Source organism: Malaclemys terrapin, chromosome 12 (assembly GCF_027887155.1).
Source record: "Malaclemys terrapin pileata isolate rMalTer1 chromosome 12, rMalTer1.hap1, whole genome shotgun sequence".
Classification (NCBI taxonomy): Eukaryota; Metazoa; Chordata; order Testudines; family Emydidae; genus Malaclemys; species Malaclemys terrapin.
The window spans coordinates 35,673,044-35,681,484 of NC_071516.1; the positions used below are offsets into that span (position 1 = coordinate 35,673,044).

At 44.0% G+C, this 8,441-nt stretch overlaps 1 pseudogene; it reads right to left on the reverse strand.

The window, feature by feature from the left end:
• Positions 1-4,147: 4,147 nt before the first annotated feature.
• LOC128846794 (olfactory receptor 10A2-like) lies at positions 4,148-5,101 on the reverse strand (annotated as a pseudogene).
• Between the last annotated feature and the right edge of the window lie 3,340 nt (positions 5,102-8,441).

Genomic DNA, 8,441 nt, shown 5'->3' on the forward strand with positions numbered 1-8,441 from the left:
CTCCTAGGACTCAGATTCTGAGTGCTTCCTAAGCTGAATCAGACTGGTTTCTGTGTGGATGGAAACGGGATGGGGCTCAAACCGGAATCAGAGCTTGGGCTTAAGGTGTAGTGTAGACATACCCAGAGAGACTAAGCAGCATGCCAAGGGGCATGGAGTCATAGAGTTTAAGGCCAGAAGGGACCACCAGATCATCTGGTCTGACCTCCTTGATCACGGGCCACCAGCACCACCCAGCACCTGCACACTAAACCCAACAACAGAATTAGACCAAAGTATCATTAGGGAAATCATTAGGAAAGGGATAGATAATAAGACAGAAAATATCATAATGACTCTCTAAATCCATGGTGCACCCACATCTTGAATACTGCATGCAGATGTGGTCACCCCATCTCAAAAAGATGTATTGGAATTGGAAAAGGTTCAGAAAAGGCAAAAAAAAATGTTTAGGGGTATGGAAACGGCTTCCATATGAGGAGATATTAATAAGACTGGGACTTTTTAGAAAAGAGATGACTAGTGGGGGGGGATATGATTGAGGTCTATAAAATCATGACTGCTGTGGAAAAAGTAAATAAGGAAATGTTATTTACTCCTCCTCATAACACAAGAACTAGGGGTCACAAAACAAAGTTAATAGGCTGCAGGCTTAAAACAAACAAAAGGAAGTATTTCTTCATACAATGCACAGTCACCCTGTGGAACTCTTTGTCAGAGAATGTGGTGAAGGCCAAGATTATAACAGGGTTCAAAAAAGAACTAGATAAATTTATGGAGGGTAGGTCCATCAATGGCTATTAGCCAGGATGGGCAGGGTTGGTGTCCCTAGCCTCTGTTTGCCAGACGCTTGGAATGGTTGACAGGGTGTGGATCACTTGATGATTACGTGTTCTGTTCATTCCCTCTGGGGCACCTGGCATTGGCCACTTTCAGAAGACATGATACTGGGCTAGACAGACCTTTGGTCTGACCCAGTTTGTCTGTTCTTATGTTCTTATTACAGCCCTTGGGAGACTAGGCAGAAAAAAGGAGGGACCAAGGTGCTCCGCGCCCAAGACCACTGAAACGGCAGGGAACTATTAAAGGAAATATACCCAGAGGATCCCAGTAAGCGACCCGCACCCACACACTGCAGAGAAAAGTGAAATTCCTGAAGGACACAGCCAATCTGACCTGAGGGGGAAATTTCTTCTCAGCCCCAAATTTGGCGATTAGTTAGCTTCTGAGCATATAAGCAAGAATCAGCTAGCCAAGCACCTGACAAATCTCCAGCAGAGCAGAGGTGGTAGCTCATGTTTTCTAAATCCCTTACTAGTATCCTAGCCAAACAGAATGTCACTAGTGATTTTCATAGGCATTTTTTGATAGTCTAGATCCTGCCCAATCTGTCCTGCCCATCTGAAAAGGAGGGTGCCTTCATTGCAGCAACTCAGTGATATTCAATAGAACTGACCTGGCATGGGAATAATTCCTTTGAAGGAGAGAATTTGACAGAGCTCCAGGAATTAAAGAGAGAACAGAATCTGTGTTGTAGGAACTTTTAGGGTGTTTTAGCTCAATTATTATTTTAGGATGGTGGCAGCCTTTTGCCATCTAACACAACCACTGAGCTTCCAAATATTACAATTTAAAAATTCAGTTTGTAGGCTAGGATTTTCAGAGGAAATGAAGGGGGTTACACATCCAACACTGAAGAAATTCAATGGGACATGAGTGCCTAAATTCCTTAAGCTTCTTCAAAAATTATTCCCCTGTTATACAACGCTAGCACAATGGGGCTTTGGTCTCTGACTGGGGTTCCTATCACCACCCCTAGAAATAAAATGAATATTGTTATACAAGGCACACATTTTAAGGAAATGTAATAAAATATCCATTGTCCCCAGAGAAGATGTCAGTATTTCTTACCTTTGGTATCTGGATTTAACCTAGTGAAACAGTTCTTGGAGTTTTAATAAAACTGGCACTGGTGGTCATCTGTGTTGATGAGGACTGTTGCAGTGGTGAGATGGAAACAAATTTCTCAGTTGTCACGTGTGTAGCTTAGATACAAATGTTTAGGGAGAAATCTAGAGGGATATACTTCCTCCTGTCTTTCAGGGTGAGTTAGACTGAATTGTGTTGTGTTTCAGTAAAAAAAGAAAAGACATATTCCCTGCTGTAGGGATGGGTGGGCAGATACTGTAGGACTAGAGCTCCATACAAACACATAGGAAGCTCAACCCCCAAATTAACCAACTTCCCAAACATGCATCCCATGCACAAAGAAAACATGTGAGAGAATTTATCCCTGGCACCATCTGTGGGGAGCTCTACTTCCCTTGAGACTTCTTTTAGCATGAATAGCCAAAGGAATAAATTACTGACTCATTCCCTGGCACCTGGAATGTTTGGTGTGAATCGCAGAGTTGACATGAGCAAAAATGTGCACCAGAGAGTTTATTTCTGTCATAAAGTCGAGCCACAGAGGCATTTTTTTAAGCCAACCTCATCAGTTTTGAGGGCCACTGACTCATGGTGTTAGAGCATTTGGGGTGGGCAATACCCACTGGGTTTGGCAAGGGGAACTGAGTCGGTCAGCGAATGAGGTCCTGGGTGAAGTGGGGGGTGATGCATGTGCAGCGCTCAGAGATAAGGGAAAGGCATGGGAAAGGCAGAGCTGGGTAGGAAGGGGCCAGGAGAGGGCAGAGGAATGGTGGAAAAGTGATAATGTTTTGTGAACTGTAAATTGTCCCCTTTTTTAATTTTGAGAGATGCGGGGGGGTGGAGGAGATGGGGGAGAGGGAGAGAGAGTTGTTTCCTCTCTCTTTCTGCTTCTCCACCTCCCCTCCTGGATAGAATGTTTCCAAGCTGGATCCTTGATTTCCACTATAACGTTACCCTTTTTGTCCTGAGTGGACAGCCAAAAGCTCAGGGTCTTGCAGATTGTTCCAGTTGGGAGGTATTGATGCTGCAGTCTGCTATCCTTGATAAAATCCTGTTTATTTCAAAAAAAAATGTACCAAGTCCTGTTTCCCCAAACACGGGAGGAATCACATGACAAGAGAGAGTATCCTTGCCCACAGACCCAAACCTTTTACACCTGGAATGCTGGGAAAATACAAACTAATCATTTCATCACCCTGCAGATTATTACTATTTATGATTTGTGTTGCAGGAACTCCTAATGGGTCCCACCATGCTAAGGGATCAGGGCTCCACTGTCCCAGATTGTCTACAGACACAATCCCTGGCCTAAGGCTATCTGAGGCTCAGATTTTGAAAGGTGCCTAAACAATTTGAATGCCTGATTTCCATTAAAATGGCTGAGATATGGACATCCACTGGGGTGACCAGATAGCAAATGTGAAAAATCGGGACAGGGGGTGGTGGGATAATAGGCACCTATATAAGAAAAAGCTTTGAATATTGGGATGTCCCTATAAAATTGGAACATCTGGTCACCCTAACATCCACAGGTAATATTTAAAAAAAATTAAACCTAAATAGGCAAGGCCTAAAAATGGCAAGGGGTCGGGGGGAGAGAAAGGGAAAGAAAAAAAATTGGGATTGTCAAAGGGGACTAAGGGAGTAAGGTTCGAACAAAAAAACTGTCAAAAAATTATTAAAAATTTTGAACAAAAACTTTTCCCATTTGAAGATTTTCACTGAAAATTTTCAATTTTTGGACTAAAAAAAATCAAAGCAATATTTTGTTTGTTTTTGAATCCCAATTTTCCATGAATTTTGTTTTTCAAAAATGAAAAAAAAAACAATTCTTTTTGAAACATTATTTTTTGGATTTCACATGCGCACACATTTTCCTTTCGTCCTCTCACCCCAATGTTCAGGGGTTGGGGATAGCTGGAAAGACGGAAGTATAAAAAATGGTGTGTGGGGGGAAATCAGAAAAAATAATATTAAATTTTTGGATTTTTAAGTTTTTGAAAACAGAAACAAGATGTCTAGAAAGAAAAAACTAAAATTACATATTTTTGCATTGAAAAAATTCATTGAAGTCAACCTGGTTTTATAGAATATTTTGATATATAGACTATTGTGTTTTTCTTTGAAAAAAATTGTTTGATAAATATTATGACTACCTCTACTGGAATTCTAAACCCTGTTTCCCCCAGGTCCCTTTCAAAATGCAAACAGAGAGTTTTTAGGAAAACAAATGTCTTTTTAAGGTTCTCCTCAGAGCCTCTTTTACCTCCTTGTTCCTCAAGCTGTAGATGATTGGGTTTAGCATGGGTATTATCATGGTGTAAAACAGAGAGAGGAACTTGTCCCGCTACGGGGAGTAGCTGGACTTGGGCTGTAGGTAGACAAAGCTAGCAGAGCAGTAGAAGAGAGTCACCACAATAAGATGAGAGGAGCAAGTGGAGAAAACTTTATGTCTGCCCTCTGCCAATGGGATCTTGAGGATGGTGCATATGATACAGGTGTAGGACCCTGCTGTGAAGAGCAAGGGCAGGACAGTGATGAGCAAGCTGCTGGCTAGGATTGCGACTTCATTTGGGGACGTGTTGACGCAGGCCAGCTTTAGCACTGGAGGAAAATCACAGAAGAAATAGTCAATCTGATTAGGCCCACAGAACGGCAGGCTGAATATCCCAACTGTGTTTCCCAGTGGTATGAAGACACCACACAGCCAGCAGACCAGCGTCAGCCTGATGTACACCCCCTTGGTCATTTTGGCTGTGTAGTGCAGTGGGTAGCAGATTGCCAGGTAACGGTCGTAGGACATGGAAGCAAGAAGGAAACACTCGACTGTACCAATGAAGAGAAGGAAATACAGTTGTGCTGCACAGCTGGCAAAGGAGATGGATCGATCCTCCGAGACGAGGTTGGCCAGCATCTTGGGCACGGTGACTGAAGTGTAGCAGATCTCCAGGAAGGACAAGTTCCTGATAAAGAAATACATGGGGGTGTGGAGGGCCGGGTCCACCATCGTGATGAGAAGAATGAGGCTGTTCCCCACTAAGGTCAACAGGTAGAGCATGAACAACAGAGAGAAGAGGAGAATCTGCATGTCCCAGTGGTTAGAAAACCTGAGGAAAATGAAGTACGTCAGGTTGGTCTCATTCACTCTTGGAGCCCAAGCGGGAGATGTCATCTGCGGGGAAAGAAATGGAGGTCGGCTATGTTGTTAACTGACACAAGGACAAAGCCTGCTTCTGGTACCCTTGCTCACACTGCCTGGCACCTTTCTTCTGCTAACGGGACAGACTTTCTGCTAACAGGACTGTCTGGTGCCTTTATTTTGCTAACGTGACTTTCTTGTGGAACTGTCTGCCACACAGTAAGATTCAGGCCAATAGTTAGAGAGGTTAAATTTAAGAGATTACCCCAGTTTCTATAGAAAGACATCGCTAATGGTTACTGTGACCCAGAGACCTTTGGGTTCCAACTAGCGGATAGCATAACAAGAGCGTAGCAGTTTACAGGATCCCAAGGGTCTGGAATTCCCGTATCAATAAACCAAAGGGGTGTATGCAAAGTCTCTACCAAGATCCAGTAGTTTACTGGGTTATCTGGATAATATTTAAGAAGTTCTGTGTCTATCCTGGAAATTATGCTCTTCAATCTTGAAGTTAAAAGCAGGTCACCAGGAGGTGACAGGGCTTGAACAGATTCTGTTCAGGCAGGGAGTAGGAGATGCTTATCTCTGTCTGGTCTGGTGTGTATCATGGCTTATCTAGGATAAGTCCTTGCTCCAAAGGGTGTGCAGTCCAAATAGAAAAGAGAGACAAATGGCGGCAAGGGGGAACAGCCTGCAAATGACCAAGCTCACAAAGTAGAACACTGGCTCACAAATGAAGTCTTTTTTTGCAGACAAAGCCACCAAATAATCAAGGTTGCAAAACTGACATAAGATTGTGACGTCTATAGAAAGGAAGCCACCTCAGGAGGGGTCTGGTTTAGGAATGAAGGTCTAAGGACTGTGATGATATATCTGGAGTTGCAAGGAGAGAAAGAGAGACAGTATTCTTCACTGAGGGGACAAGCAGAGAGCCTGGCTTCTTTCGGGCACTACCTACCTGGCTGAAAAATGCTAGTGAGCAATACTGTAAGACCTGACAGTAACTAAATAAGTAAGGCTAGGTTGTAGGAGGTATGTTATGATTTTATTGCACATGTAACCATTCCCACGACTTCTACTTGCGATCATTTAAACCTCTTCTCTTTGCTAAATAAACCTCTTCTCTTTGCTTGTTTTCACAATAACTATATCTAAGTGCTGTGTGTTGAACGGGGAAAGGAAACTGAAGGGAAACTAGCAAGCTGGGGTTTGCTGTTTCTCTGGGAGCAGCAGGTCTGTGAATTCTGTGGATATCCAGTGGAAGAGAGGCTGATCACTACAGAGGGATGCTCAGAGGGCTTGAGAGATGGTGTGTGCCTGCCGCTTACCTGTACTGAGGAAAAAAGTGCCTGGAGGGGAGTGTTTATATTGCTCGTGGCTGGAGGGGATGGGGAGCCAAGCCCTGGCGAGAACAGATGAGGCTTCCAAATGCTACAGTCAGGTGGCAGCGAGGTGCCCCCAGGAGCACCCCAGTTACCTGCTCTGTAGCACTATTCACTCACAAAGAACAATGCACTTTACAACAGTGGGTTAATGCCATCTATGTGTGGTCCTGTGACTGGGACACATTGGAAAGAAGTGTTCTATTTTTGGCTTTACCAATGGTCTGCTTTGGTATCTTGGGCCACTTCCCATCTGTTCCCCCCGCCACCCTTTGTCTGTCTTGTCTATTTGGACTGTACGCTCTTTGGAGCAGGGACTGTCTCCTACTATCTGCTATGATACCATTGCAAAAATGGCAAACAGTTCTGGGGTGTGTTAACAGGAGTGCCATCTGGAAGAAAAAAGGAGGTAACTGTCTGGCTCTGCTCTGCACTGATGAAACCTGAGCTGGAGCACAGGATGTGGTTCTGGATGTCACACTTTAGGTAACATAGATAAGTTAGGGAGAGTCCAGAGAAGAGCAACACAAATGCTAAAAGGTTTAGAAACCCTGACCTATGGCAAATGATTAAATAAACGGGCGTGTTTAGTCTTGAGAAAAGACTGAGGAGAGACCTGATAACAGTCTTCAAATACATTAGAGGCTGTTGTAAAGAGGAAGAGGATCAATTGTTCTTCTTTTCCTACTTTCAAAGGATCTGAAGTAATAGGCTTAAGGAGCAGCAAGGGAGATTTAGGTTGGATATTAGGAAAAACTTACTTACTCTAAAGATATTTAAGCTCTGGAACAGGCTTTCAAGGGAGGTTGTGGAATCCCCATCACTGGAGGCTTTGAAGAAGAGGTTGGACAAACACTTGTCAAGGCTGGTCTAGGTGCACTTGTCCTGCTTCAGCATTCGGGCCTGGGATAGATGATCTTCTGAGGCACCTTCCAGCCCGACATTTCTCTATTGTGTGCATGTACAGCACCTAGCACAATGGGGCTACAGTCTCAGTCTGGAGCCTCCACCCAATCCAACCACACAGATCATTGTTATTGTACAGATGGGGAATCAAACATACCAAAGTAAAGTAACTTCCCCAGAGTCTCACAGCAAAATAATAGTAGAGGCACAGAAAGAATCCCAATCTCATGGCTCCCAGTTCAGTGCCCGATTCCAGGGACTACACTACCATCTCTGAGAACAAGAAAAGAAAAAGAAAAAACTTGTTGAGGGGGCATGTAAACCAATCTCTTTCTCATCTTCTCAGCAAGCCTAAAGGTACAACCTGCACAAAGTTAGGGGAGTAAAAGAGCAGCCAATTGGGATGCTCTGCTTGGACCTGTTATGAATCCTAACTTGAGGCATTAACTGTTGTTCAAGGAAACAGAAGGACTTACCCCTTTAGCATCTGGGTATCTCTCTCCCCTGGCTTCAGTTTTGAAACCCAGATTTATCAGAGCTCTGCTGGGCCTTTGGGGACGTAATTCACGCAGCAAGGAAGACATTTGTCTGAGGAATTCTCAGAACCAACAACAATGTTCCTGTCCATTATTTCTTTTGGGTCTAATTATGAACCTTAATGTCTTTGAAAATGGGGCACTTTGGGACATTTTACCCTTAATTCTAACATTCTTGCATTTGGTTTGTTAATGAAAATCTGGGGGGGGGGAAATGCATAAAAAACCCCTCACATTTTCCAGCCGGCTCTGTTCCACACTCCATTTGAGTCAAGGTGCTTGTTCCGCTACCTTACCCAATCAAGCCATGTTCTTCAGAAGGAAGAAGCCACCCCAATATGTTGCATACTAAGTGAAGGTGCATTTCAGTGGGATCCAGGAGACTTCATGCGCTAGTCTTACCTTTATCTGTAAAAGGATTAGGCCTCTCTCATAGCACCCTCCTCCTCCCTAGGGCACACGTTGGTCTTGCTGGGCCAGCTCTCTCCCTGGGGTTCATTCTGCCTGAGCTTTGAAGCTGCTTCAGCAGGGCAGAGGCTGTTGCTTTAG